The sequence below is a fragment of the Oratosquilla oratoria genome, chromosome 24 (assembly GCF_046742065.1).
Source record: "Oratosquilla oratoria isolate Oo_2021 chromosome 24, ASM4674206v1, whole genome shotgun sequence".
Classification (NCBI taxonomy): Eukaryota; Metazoa; Arthropoda; class Malacostraca; order Stomatopoda; family Squillidae; genus Oratosquilla; species Oratosquilla oratoria.
In genome coordinates this window covers 48273081-48286844 of record NC_134800.1, presented here as the reverse complement: position 1 = coordinate 48286844, position 13764 = coordinate 48273081, and the positions used below count along the sequence as shown (strand labels likewise).

The 13764-nt window shown below is 41.4% G+C and overlaps 1 pseudogene; it reads left to right on the top strand.

Annotated features, from left to right (window-relative positions):
* The window catches only part of LOC143038342 (uncharacterized), a 35166-nt pseudogene extending 22624 nt beyond the window's left edge, over positions 1-12542 (top strand).
* The last annotated feature ends 1222 nt before the right edge of the window (positions 12543-13764 follow it).

Genomic DNA, 13764 nt, shown 5'->3' with positions numbered 1-13764 from the left:
ATATGCAAAAATCGGTTGAAAATTGAGGGAGGAGATAGATTTTGAGTATCAAAAACTTACATTTTTCAGAAATGAGTGTTAAAGTTTTTTTTTTTTTTCCTTAGTTTGACTAAATTTTACATTGGACCTCCTAAGACCCATTGAAAACAGGTTCCATTGTATTTTCATGATGATTTTGCATCTTTCAAGTGACTCAGGCACTTTGTACCCTCCTACAGTGTAGGATATTATTCACTCAAAGTGAGGGTCTCATAAGCCGCCACCTCACTCTTTGTCGCAAAGTTTGAGTTCTTGGTCTAGAATGACCCAGCAAGGTAGTCTGATTGCTGGGATTCAGCTCTCTTTCTTTTCTTGGGTTTCCTTTCTGGTGTTGGAACAGGCTCTTGCTGCATCAGGGACATCACTGTGAGGTTTGAGGCTCTAAACCCAAGGTGTTGCAACAAGGAGGCATCCTTGTAGCCACTTGTTAGCAAACAGTTGTTTGCATAGAGACAACTTGTCTGATATAGGTGTAGAGGACAGAGGATCAGGTGCTGAGGATGTGGATGTAGATGGAAGGGAGAGAGCTGCTGGAGGGAGTACTAGTGGTGGTGGCGGAGGTGGTAATAACAAAGTTGATGCTGGGGTTCTTTCTTTCTCCCCTTGAGTTGCTAATGTAGACGTTCTTATCTTCTGCAAGTGTGCCTTTTGTTTGGATAGCTTAGGCATGGCTAATATCTTCAAATATCTCTTCACTGAAAAATATATGTGAATTTCACATGGCAAATTAGTGAATGCGGCAAGCTAACGTGTACATGTCCTTTACTTTGTAAGGCTCAGGCCACTGCCAGTCGTGCAGGCTGAACTTCCTCACACCACATACTCACGTGCATGCCGGACGTAAGAGAAAACTTTATGAGTGTATCAAACGCAAAAAAATAAGGTAAAATATGGTCAAAACGTATGTAAACAATGGTCGTGCGCAGCATGTGGCTGCCGGGGGGAGGGAGGGTAGGCCCTTTAAACCCTTTAAAAATGGCGGTACGATAAAAACATTTTACCAGCATCTAGAGCAAGATCCCTACTATGTATTTATGCAATAAAAAAAAAAATCGAATTTTTCTTAAATCTGGGGGCGGGGGGTCCCCTTAAGACAAGGCAGGACTTGCAGTAATGGATTTAAAATTGGACAAAATTAGATTTAAGAAAGAAATAGGCAAGAATTGGTCTACCAGTAGAGTGGTCAAAGAATGGAATAGACTTGGTAACCATGTAGTGAGCGCTGAAACTATCAGTTGTTTTAAGAAAAGGTTAGACAACTTTATAGATGGGGATGACAGGTGGTAATGGACATGGAACTGCATAGTGTAGGTCTTATGGTCTCCGCAGTCTCTTTCATTCTTATGATATTATGTAGAGGTCAAGATAGGTCAAACCTTTTCACAGGCTTGCAGTTCTTCTGCTCGTAACGGCAGAACTTTGCTTTTTCGCACTTTCAGGTAACGAAATTGAGCGTCACGACGGAGGAGGCCCAGAGTAAGGAGAGCCGCATCAGTACTGCCCTTGAGCAGAACATCGAAATGCAGAACCTGTTAAGGGACGAACTCCTGAAGAAGAACGAAGAACTGGAAATCTACATCTCGACTTTAGACACCCAGGACCGTAATGTCAAGTACCTGCAGGCCGAGGTATGCCGATGATCCCATCTGTTGGCTGGGTGACATACTCCGTTGATTTCATTCTGGTTGGTGTCTGGTGACATATATCAGTCGAAGGGCAGAAACGAGACAAAATAGGGTATTTCCTCTTTTCCTCTCTTCTTTTATTCTCTCATTTTCTCTGCTTTCCTCTCACACTCATTTCTCTCATCTTCGTTTCTCCTCTTTTCATCTTCTCTCTTTCCTCCTCTTCTCTCAACTCATCTCTTCTTCTCTCCCCTCCCCTCCTCTTCCCTCCTCTCCACTCCTCTCCTCTCATCTCCCTCATCTTCTTTCCCCTTCTGGCCTTTCTCCTCTTCTCATCTTCTCATCTCTGTTGTCTTCTCCCATCTCTGTATTTCTTCTCTTTTCTTCCCTCTCTCCTCTCCTCTTCCCTTCATCTTCTCTCTTTCCTGTCTTTCTCTTTTCTCTCTTTCCTCTCTCTCCCCTCTCTCTTTCCTCACTCTTTCCTCACTCTTCTCACCTTTTCTCTCTCTCTCTCTCTCTCTCTCACTCTCACCTCTTCTCTCTCTCTTGCTCTCCTATCTCCTCTCACCTCTCCTCTCTTTCTCTCATCTTTCTCTCTCTTCTCTCTCTCTCTCTCTCTCTCTCTCTCTCTCTCTCTCTCTCTCTCTCTCTCTCTCTCTCTCTTCTCCCTATCTTTCTTCTCTATCTTTCTTCACTATCTTTCCTCTCTATTTCTCCTCTCTCTCCTCTCTATTTCTCCTCACTCTCTCCTCACTCTCCTCCCTCTCCTCACTCACCTCCCTCTCCTCACTCACCTCCCTCTCCTCACTCTCCTCCCTCTCCTCACTCACCTCCCTCTCCTCACTCACCTCCCTCTCTCTCTCCTATATCATGATGAGATTGGAAGTTGGGGGGGGGGATGAATAAATAGATACACAAGTTTCATGGATCCTGACTATTGAAACTAGACCAAATTTGTTTGAAGTAGAATAAGACATTCTCCAATATAATAAAGTGGAAAAATGAAGGCTACAGAGGGAAAAAAAAAACCTTGGTATATAGATTGATAGGAAAAATGATTCATAAGATTTCTTCATCTTCTTATTCTTCTTCTTCTTCCTTAGGTGTCTTCCTTGAAAGCCAAGATACAGCAGATCGATCAAGCAGAAGAGAGCAGCGTGCATCAGATTGAGGAGCTTCAGCAGCAGGTAGAGGAGCTGAGTACCCAGAATCAGCAGCTTGTGGAACAGGTGAGTTCTCTGCTCCTTGCACGGTGCAAGGCTCCAGTCTCGAGTTAGTCTGTTGCAACTTACAGGGCCAATGAAGGGCACGTGTGTGCGGTGGTCCTGCAAAATGGACGGCAGAGCTGACCATTTTCGAAACCCATAAGCCCCTTCGCCTCCATTAGGAGGTGCAACCCTGAGGTGCTGGCACTTGGTGTTTGGACTGGGCCTAAGATCTTTCGCTTTTAACTTCATTTGTGTTTCTTAGACTTTTTCTCACATGAGGAGATGACAATCAGTGACTCTCCTCTTCTTCCAGTGGCTGTCGCCACTTCCCTAGAAATACGATTTCCTGCAAGAGAGATCTAAGAGGGGTTTTACGCGGTCTAACAGTTCGTCGAACAAGGTTTGACAGACACGTGTTTAAAGTGATGTGTGAACAGGGTATTTGGGGTTTAACCAACATGTTCGACAACCAAATACCCCGTTCACACACCACTTTAAACACGTGTCTGTCGAACTGCATTCGACGAACCGTTAGACCGTGTAAAGCCCCTCTAAGGGAACGGATTGATTGATGAGTTTGTGTGTTGCTATGATGCATGGAATTAATAAACTCTCACTGGGATTTGAACCTTTGCCTGAGCGGCTCACTTATTATAAAGCAAAGGACTTTGCAGCGCAGTGGTACGGCCTTTGCCTTATGATAAGCAAGCTGCTCAGGCAAGGGTTCGAATTCCAGTAGGAAAGTTTATTAATTGATTGACAAATTGATTGACCCTCTGTCAGCTTTTGTCCTTTGTCTCACAAGTGCATCTTGGTTTCCAGGTGGAAGCGGCTGAAAGATCCTTAGTCCAAAAGGCGACGGTTATGGAGGCAAACGTCGCTGCAGAAGGAGAGTCAGAGCTTGAGGCCGCTCTGACGTCCCTTCACCTGCGAGACCTTCGGTGTCAACAGCTCTCCCTGGAAATCACAAAGGTGAGACATCTTATTCTGGATAGTTTGTGTTTTGGACTTGGTAACCTTAATGGGAGGATGCTGGTTGAACAGATTAAGACACCAACATCCAAAAGTGTGAGGCAAGGTGGATAGCAGTTCGAGTCCACGAGAGCCAATGGTGATGGCAATAAGGGTTGAGGACATGGAGTCCTTTCATTCACAAAGAGCTAAGATAAAAAGGACAACAAATGGGTATTGTATGGGTGAAGGGCTGGTGTATTATATAAATATGTATATATATATAATATATATATAATATATATATACATATATATAATATATATATATATAATATATATATATATAATATATATATGATATATATATATATACAGACACTCCTCAACTTACGTTTTAGTTGCGTTCTGAACGGCCGAACGTAAGTTGAAAATAAACGTAAGTTGTTACTGTACTATACATCCGTAAATTCTATTACCGTATCTTATAAAACACCCCTAAATCATTAATTATACACATAACATTGTAAAATACAGTAAACTTCCACTTATCCGAACTCCAAGGGGGATTAGAAATGTCCGATTAGCCGAAATGTTTGGTTAATCCGACTTTGTATGTTTCATTCCCGTAGAGTTTTATGCGGTAATGTCCTATGCAATATTCGTACCTGTAAACTTAACATACACATGGAAATGCTTATAATAGTTCATAAACATATTCTATAGAGCAGTGGTTCTTAACCCCTGGGTCGCGACCCAAATTTGGGTCGCCAAGCCATTTTATTGGGTCGCTAAGGGTTTGCAGAAAATAATTATTTTCCCACTACAAATATATTATAATTATATACTGTAATAATTAAAATACATGATGCCTAGTTTTAGGATTCTAAGCAGACCATGATTAAATAAAAACTCCAAAGCAGAAAATTTATTTGAAGTGTTTTGAAATTTCAATGTAAAACCGACAATATCTATGTAGGCTTGGGTCGCGATGCTTGATTTGTGCAAAATTTTGGGTCGCTGCCAAAAAAGGTTAAGAACCACTGCTATAGAGTATAAACAGCCGATCAGGTGTAAACATGGAGTGTGCTGCCACCGTGTGAGCACTTGGTGAAGCTTGCGGGTGGCGGAAGAGGCGGCGGGGTGTTGGAATGTTCGGTTGAGATCCAAATACATTCGGTTGAAGTGATGGCTACCGTATTGAGAAAATGTTCGGTTAATGTGATTATTCGGTTAAAACGCGTTCGGATAAGCGCGAGTTTACTGTAACATTAATTTCAAATAAATTAAATTCAAGCAACATAAATTGAGATGGTGGAGGAGGCAAGGCACGTTCAGTCTGTCGTTTGTATCATGTAAACAATGGACGCAGCGTCATGCGTAAGTATCGTTTGAACTACCATTTTTTCACAGTCGGTTCAAACGTAAAATCGAAAAAACGTAAAACGAATGAACGTAAGTAGAGGAGCGTCTGTATATATATATACATACATACATATACCAAGGCTTTTTCCCCCTTCCAAGGGAGGTAGCCAAAAAGGGAAAGGCATAAAAACACTCCCACCCATTTCATCCCTAAATACACTCCACACCCCTCCCACCCTTCCTCTCATCTGAGCACCTCCTGGATGACGGGCCATCCCTGCACCCTGCCCACCGCCCTGGGTCAGAAGCAGTGTCGCAGGACACAGCACATCCACAGCAAGGCCGCTTCATTTAATCGGCGACCCCCCCTCTCCGTCCCCCCTTGCATATAAGGAGAGGACGGGGAGAAATCCCTTCGGGCTGCGTCAAAACTCACTCACACACACTACCCCACCCCCCACCCCCCCGCCCATTTCTCCCCATGCAGTCACAACATCATCCATATACAACCATTCTCCACTCACCTCTGTCTTCCGTCCTCTCCCTTCCTTCCTCAACAGACATTCCCCTCTTCCCCAAAGCCCCCTTCACCCCATCCATCCACCTCATCCTAGGACGTCCCCTCATGTTCACTCCCTCCACATCTGCCTTCCATACCTCTTTTACTAGTCTTTCTTCACTCATTCTTTCCATGTGTCCAAACCATCCTAATATTCTTTCATCAACCCTCTCTCCCAAATCCTTTTTCACCCCTGTTCTCCTCCTCACCTCCTCATTTCTCACTCTATCTAGCCTAGTAACCCCCACCATACTTCTCAGACACCTCATCTCAAACACATTCAAACTCCTTCTCTCTTCTTCTCTTATGTTCCACGTTTCTGCCCCATACAGTGCTGTTGGCACAATCACTCCTTCATACAGGCTCCTCTTCGCATCCATTCCCAAATGTCTATTTCTCATTACACTCTTTAAACCACCAAGGCATTTACTCGCTTCTCTCAATCTACATTCTACCTCCACCTTCACTCCACCTTTTCCTGCTACACTTGCACCCAAGTATCTAAAACTATCCACTTCCTCCAGTCGCTCTCCCTTAATGTTCACTTCCAGTCTACTGCCACTTTCACCCCTTGTACATCTCATCACCTTACTTTTACCCACATTTATCTTTAGCTTTCTTCTATCACATACTCTCCCAAACTCTGCCACCAGCTTCCTCAATCCCTCCTCTGACCCTGCCACAAGCGCAGTGTCGTCCGCAAACAACAGCTGGCTCACCTCCCACTTTTCTCCATTTTCTTTAACCATCTCCAATCCCTGACTCACTACCCTAGCATTCACATATATATATATATATATATATATATATATATATATATATATATATACATATATATATATCTATATATATATATATATATATATATATATGCTGTGGATGTGCTCTGTCTGGCGACACTACTTATGACCCAGGGCAGTGGACAAGATGCAGAGATAACCTGTCATCCAGAAGGTGCCAAGATAAGAGGGAGGGAGGTGGGTGGAGGGGAGTGAAGTATGTAGGGGATAAAATGGTTAGGAGTGGTTTCTATGCCTTTTTCTTTTGGCTACCTCCTATGCAAGGGGGAAAAAGCTTTTGGTATATGGATGGATATATATATTTATATATATATATACACACACACACACACACACACCAGTGGCTTTTACCCCCGTACAAGGGAGATAGTTAAAGTCAAAGGCGTAAATCCACTCCCACCCATTCCATCTCCACATACTCCACTCCCATTTACCACCCCTCCCTACCTCTTTTCTTGGCTCCTCCTGGATGATGGGTCATCCCTGCATCTCGCCCACTGCCCTGGGTCAGAAGCAATATAGCAAGACTCTGCACATCCACAACAAAGATGAACCAAGAAAAGAGGGAGGGTGGTGAATGGGAGTGGAGTATGTGGAAATGAAATGGGTGGGAGTGGATTTAAGCCTTTGACTTTGGCTACTTCTCTTGTAAGGAGGAAAAAGCCGTTGGTATATGTATGTATGTATCTTGTGACCCACAAGGTGTTGTCTGCCATGTCACGTACTGAATCAAAACATTCAGCATATACCAGAAGCTGTCCACTACCCCAAGTATGTTAACATGGAATATTCTAAATGCATATTGATTTTTTCATTAAATAGTAGGTGATACGAGTAATTGTTATATATGTAAAGAAAAGAAGAGACTTGTTAAACGATGTGGCATCTCAAGTCAGGCGACATTTGCCCGGCTTCCGACTTGGGAATTTCTGTGGGGTTGGAGGTGTAGTAATTACAAAGAGAAGCTGAGTGCAGGTCTTCGGGTCACTTGCAGTCTTTTTAATTATACCGGTCATACATGCAAATATAAAGAAAATGGATGTCTCCCCCGTTTTCTTTGGAGATGGTTTAGACGTGGCAATGCTGCTTCCAGATAATGGAAGAAGTATAGTGGGTTAGGGCATTGCTACCTGCAACAGAGGTTGGAATGATGGAGGTTTGAACCCTGCCAAGAGTGATTTGAATCAAGGGAATGGTTCATTAACCTCTTCAATATGAGTCAAATATTACCATGCACATCAGGTTGCCTGATAAATGATGATGCATCACAATACACACATCCCAAAATTTAAAGTTATTGCTGCTATACTCATTCTTTTTCACCCTGAATAAATATAATGTCACAGAAAATGTTATCAAGCCTGTTCACAGAATACGGAGGTCAGCAACAATTCCAAAATAAATATAAACAGGAAGTCCACACTGGCATCCTTGTATACCCCACTCGTGGCTCATGATGCATACATAGATGTCATCATATTCGAGAGGTTAAATTCTGTGCTACAAATTCCTCTTTAACCCCTTCCATACGATGACGCCTACGTAGGCGTCATGAGGAGCAAGTGGGTACGCGAGGATGCCGATGTCGGCGTCTTGATTATATTTATTGTAGTTGTACCTGCGTGACCCCCATACTCTGTAAACTGGCTTCATCATATTTTCTATGGTTATCAAAATTCACGGGTGAAAGAGAACGAGCAATACAGCGGTAACTTTATTTTTTATAATGCGAGTATTATGACGCAACATCGCACGTCTGGCAGCTAATGCTGCCCGCGAGATTTTGGCCCGGAGTGAAGGGGTTAAGGGGAATTATCCTAGCCTCTTGATAGGGGGAGTTTTGTAATGTCAAAACAAATCATCATGTATATATTTATAAATATATATTTGCTGTATTGTGTATAATCCAGGACAACAGGCAAGATGCAGGGTTGACTCGTCATTCAGGAGGAGCCAAGATAGAGGGACAGAGGGAGGGGTGGTGAATGGGAATGAAGCAGGTTGGAGTAACGGCTCACAGTACAGCAGTACGGAAATTATTTCAGGCCTGGGCAGGATTTGAATTCAGAACACTGAATTAGCAGTTGCAAATGCTACCACTGTGTGTGTATTTGCTTATTTACCTAGTTGTAATATACAGGAAGGGGAGCTATGCTCACAGTGCCCATCTTTGTATCTCGCAACATCTAGTTTGTTCTTAATTTCTTGTATGGTGTTTGCCCACTATTGTTTCATCCAATTTGTTCCAGTGTGTGTGTGTGTATTCTATATACCAGGGGCTTTTTCCCCCTTACCAGGGAGGTAGCCAAGTCAAAAGGCAAGTACCCACTCCCACCCATTCCACTCCCATCCACCACCCTTCCTTCCCTCTCATCTTAGCTCCTCATGGATGATAGGTATGTGAATTTTTGGTACTTAATCTTAGTTCATATTTTCTGTAGGTCAATAATTTTTAATGAAGCATTCTGAATCTTTTTTTTTTTTTTTTTTCAGCTTCTAGAGGAGAGAGACGCGTTACAACTCAAACTAAGTGCCGCGCTTCGACAAACGCAAGAGCTCAGCCGTGAGTTGACCCTTAGTCATCAACTTCCTGCTGCAGCACCTGCTGTTGATCCCATCCTGCTCAATGAAAAGTATGACTATATATTTTACCTTATTATTACTGGTTTATAAATAATGGTGATGGTGATTTGGTTTAACATCACAAAATCCTCCCATCGGAAGGTAAGGACGGTGCCCCTTACAGAGGACTTTGTAGCGTAGAATTTAATGAACCATGCCCTTGGTTCAACTTCACCCGTGGCAGGGTTCAAACCGCCATCCCCTTGACCTTTTATGTTTTTATATAGTTTATCTTATTATTACTAGTTTATAGATAATGGTGATAATAATAATTATAATAATTTATAATAATAAATGAAGCTCGCTGGCTGAACAGGTTTGGGGCATCATAACTTGTAGCGAAGGTTGAGGGGACGGAAGTTTGAACCCTGTCACCAGTGAAGTTGAACCAAGGGTATGGTTCATTAAATTCCACGCTACAAAGTCCTCTGTGAGGGGCACCATCCAAGCCTTCCGACAGAGGGGAGAATTTGTGATGTTAAACCATATCATCATATAGATAATGTGACCACCACACAGAGGACACAGAACATCTTATTCCGCAGTACTTCATACTAACAGTCCCGAGACTATAAGTTATAGTTTCCTGAGTGACTTGCAGACCTGCTTAGAGGCCATTGCCACCTGAAGGTCATGGGTGTCTGTAAGAGAGGCCAGGGGCAATGTATATAGTAGATCATGGTACACAGCCATTACAAAAGCTTAGGTTAACTAATGATAAATAATTTTACAAATAAATTACCATTACACCTTGTTCAGGCTTTGTATATATTTGTACCTTGTCATGATCACCTTTTGCCTCATACAGATCACACCTACTAACAAACGCCTTCCTATTACATGTACACATGAAGGTTTCTGAGTATCCACCTAAATATCCCCAAAGAGGGTGAGTGAAGGTGGGTCTTGTTCGCGTGGTCAAAGGGTATGCCCTCAGCCAAAGGGTCTCCCCGGATATTATCGTAATGGGTAGGCCACAGTACAGAATCTATATATTTATTCCGTCTATATACCAAAAGGCTTTTCCTCCAGACAAGGGAGGTTGCCCCAATCAAGGTATACACCTTCCTTCCAGTGCACTGATTAGAATAAACTAACTGTGATAACCTTGACGAAAAGTTTCTAGTACAGTTATGTTTCCTTTTTTCAGGCTGGCTGAGCTTCGGGAGCTTAGCGATTCTTTAGAGCAAAGAGCCATAAAGGACCTGCAAGCTTCGGCAAGCTTGACCACTTCCACTGTTGCAGGGAGACGGGTAGTCCCAGGAGGTCAGGTCCTACCCCCTTCTCCCATGTTCATTCCTCACACAGCCCCACCCACTCCCACCGCTACCCGCCATGCCGATTATACCCTAAGTAGGTTCACTGCCGCTTTGGTTAGCTCTTCTGTTTTGCTTTGTAGTGGTTATTGTTTTTTATTTTTTGTCTCACCTTTTTTTATGTACTTATTTTTTTATGTATTCATTTATTGTATGGTTATTGTATTTATTGTGTTATTGTATTCATTTATTGTATTGTATTGTTACTATTATTTCTTTACACGTAATTTTTTGTGGCAGTTCTCAGCATGGCCATAATGTATTTGAATATTCTTTTATATATATATATATATATATATATATATATATTTTTTTTTTTTTTTTTTTTTTATTGTGGCTTTTTGATCCACACATCTGGCATTGTATCACAGTTTAGATGTTTTTTTTTTTTGTTTTTTGTTTTTTTTCTCACATATTGAAGTGTACATATTAAAACTGAAGAGAATTTTTACTTTGGTTTTGACTGGGCTGCTTCTTTTCACACTCCCTTCTCTTCAGCAGCACGAGAGAGTCAAGGCACTTCGTCCACGCTCATCAACTGGTTCATGGGCAAGAGGTAGGCTAACTTGTTCTTTTCTTCACCTTGTGATTCTCATACAGATCCTAACCCTACATCGTGGTGGCAAAAACCAACAGTAGATACCTATTTAAAGTGAACCTGAAAGATAAACACTGAAGATTTATTCATGTGTATGTGTTGTGTGTGTGTGTGAATACAATATATATATGTGTGTGTGTGATTGTGTGTATACATGATATATTGAAGGCTTTTTCACCCTTACAAGGGAGATAGCCAAAAGACACAGGCATAAAAAACACTCCCATATATATGTTTGTATATATTTATGTATATTTTTTTTAATAATTTCTCCTCTTTCCTTCTTTTTGTCTTTCACCTCTGAAGGCGCCCTCTCACTCTTTATTGGGTGCTCAACATTTTAGTATAGATTGCTCTTTTATTTGGAAATCTAAAAAAAAAAATCAGAAATCTCAAATATTCAGAAAATCCTGAATACCAAAAACACTTTTTGATCCGGTTAATATTTACGAGTGCCTTTTTTTTTTTTTTTTTTTTTTTTCAAAATAATGAAGATCTAATTATAATAATTCCTGATAGATAGACCTACGTACAGTACCTGTAGGCAGATTTCTAAGTGGTTCAGTTTTGTCTCTTCATAGGTCGTGATGTGGGCTATTTGTACAACTTGGGATGCACAATTATATCCATTGAGTAAAAAAAAAAAAAATTTATAAATGTGTAAATCATGTATCAACGTTTCTTTGTTTATTCCCAACAGCACGCCTCGTGTTCAGCATATATAGGATGGAAACCCATTTCCTGTTCCAGCCAGCACAAATACAGTGTAAGTGTTAAAGATTTTCAGCATTGCTTCTTACATTTTGAAAATGGCTGTGTATAGATGATACTGTGAAGCATGGAAGGAAGGGGGTAGGGTATAAGGGTAGTTAGGGAGTGAATGATATTTTGACACAGCCTTAAGGGATTTCTCCTTTTCTTAAATATTTCTGCATGAGAGGACAGAGAAGGGGGTCACCAATTCACTTAAGTGCCCTTGCTGTGGATGTGCTGTGTCTTGCTGCATTGTTTCTGAACCAGAGCAATGGGTGAGACGTAGGGATGATCTGTCATCCAGGAGGAGCCAGGATCAAAGCAAGGGAGGGAGGGGTGTTGAATGTGGGTGGAATAGGTGAGGATGAAATGGATGGGAGTGGAATTATGTCTTTTGACTTTGGCTACCTCCCTTGTAAGGGGGAAAAAAGCCCTTTGTATACGAATGTATGTATGCATCTGAGTCAGGTAGTGGGGAGGGGTCAGGGATACCCGTTCATCCACTAGGAGCTAAGATGAGAGGGAAACAAGAATGGTGGATGGGAGTGGAATGGGTGGGAGTGGATGCATGTCTTTGACTTGGCTACCTCTCTTATAAGGGGGAAAAGGTCCTTTGGTATGCAGATAGACATGATATTGTGACTAGTGCTGATTGTAATAAAGTACTATCTCTTTCAGACACAGAAGGCAGTTGTCAGTGATATAATGTTCCTGGTGGCAGACCGCACTTTCCTGTAATTGGATGGTTGTCACTGCAGAAGGCTCGACAGTTGTTGTCACTATAGAAGGCATTGCAGTGGTCTTGTCCGTGTCTGCCCCTGCCGTTAGGATGACCTCTGCACCAAATCATGGACGTATATCAAAATAGCCCCAAACAGCCCCATCTCTAGAGTGGAAGCTTCAGTTACTCCTCTGTTTTATATATAGTTTTTATTTTATGTTTTTTCACCCCATTTTTGTAATGTTATAAAATGTTACGACAGAAAACACAAATTCTTGGCTACAATGAAAATGAGAATCAGAAACTCATTATTGTTTTAGATTTTAAAACAACAGGCGTCATTCTGCTCCTCCTCCTGATTGGTTAGCTTGTGGTACTATTATTTCTCCCCTCCATTCAGAGATGTTTGTTTATATGCAATTCTGTATATACAAAATGAGCTCATGGAGGGGTTGTAGTTGGTGAGCTCATCCCTTGCAATCATGTTTGTTACAAACTGAGATGTTAAATGTGGTGTAAATGAGGAAATGGACTGATAGAATATCAGATTTACATGTGAGACTTTGGGCATGTTATGGGGTCCTTTTCGTAAATGGAAGGATGACCACGGACAATATCAGCGACTAGTGAGCGTGAAAAAGAGAAAAAATCAGTGAGACCAAGACAGTAAACATAATACTGACAATTCACTGTTCCAGAGTGTTTGTTTCATCTCGTCCATTGTGTATGAAAAGAACCAAATTTAAAATTGCGACCATTTTGTGTTAGAATAAATAACTAAAGTACGACATTTGATCCTCTCACTAAAAAACTACAAATTTTGCTACCTAGTTAGGGGTATTGTGGACCGTGTTACAGTCGGTGCAGTGGGTAATATCCTGAAAAGAAAAAGAAAAAAAAAAGCTTCAAAAAATGCAGTTGCCCATAAGCCACTATGGCTGGCTGTGTGGTGTCCGCAGTGGATGCTAGGGACATCTGCCTCTTGTTCTTACAGTTTATCTGTCAGAGTAAATAGTGATAAATCATTTGTATTGAAAAAATATATGAAAAGTATACATTTATACATGAAAATTATTTATAGAAAAATTTGTTTTATTAACTATGTGTGTTGTGTCATTTTACCCCAGTTTAACTTCATAATATATATATATATATTATGAGTTGCATATACACAGGAGACCTTGTGGTCCATAGTGAGACAAAATTGA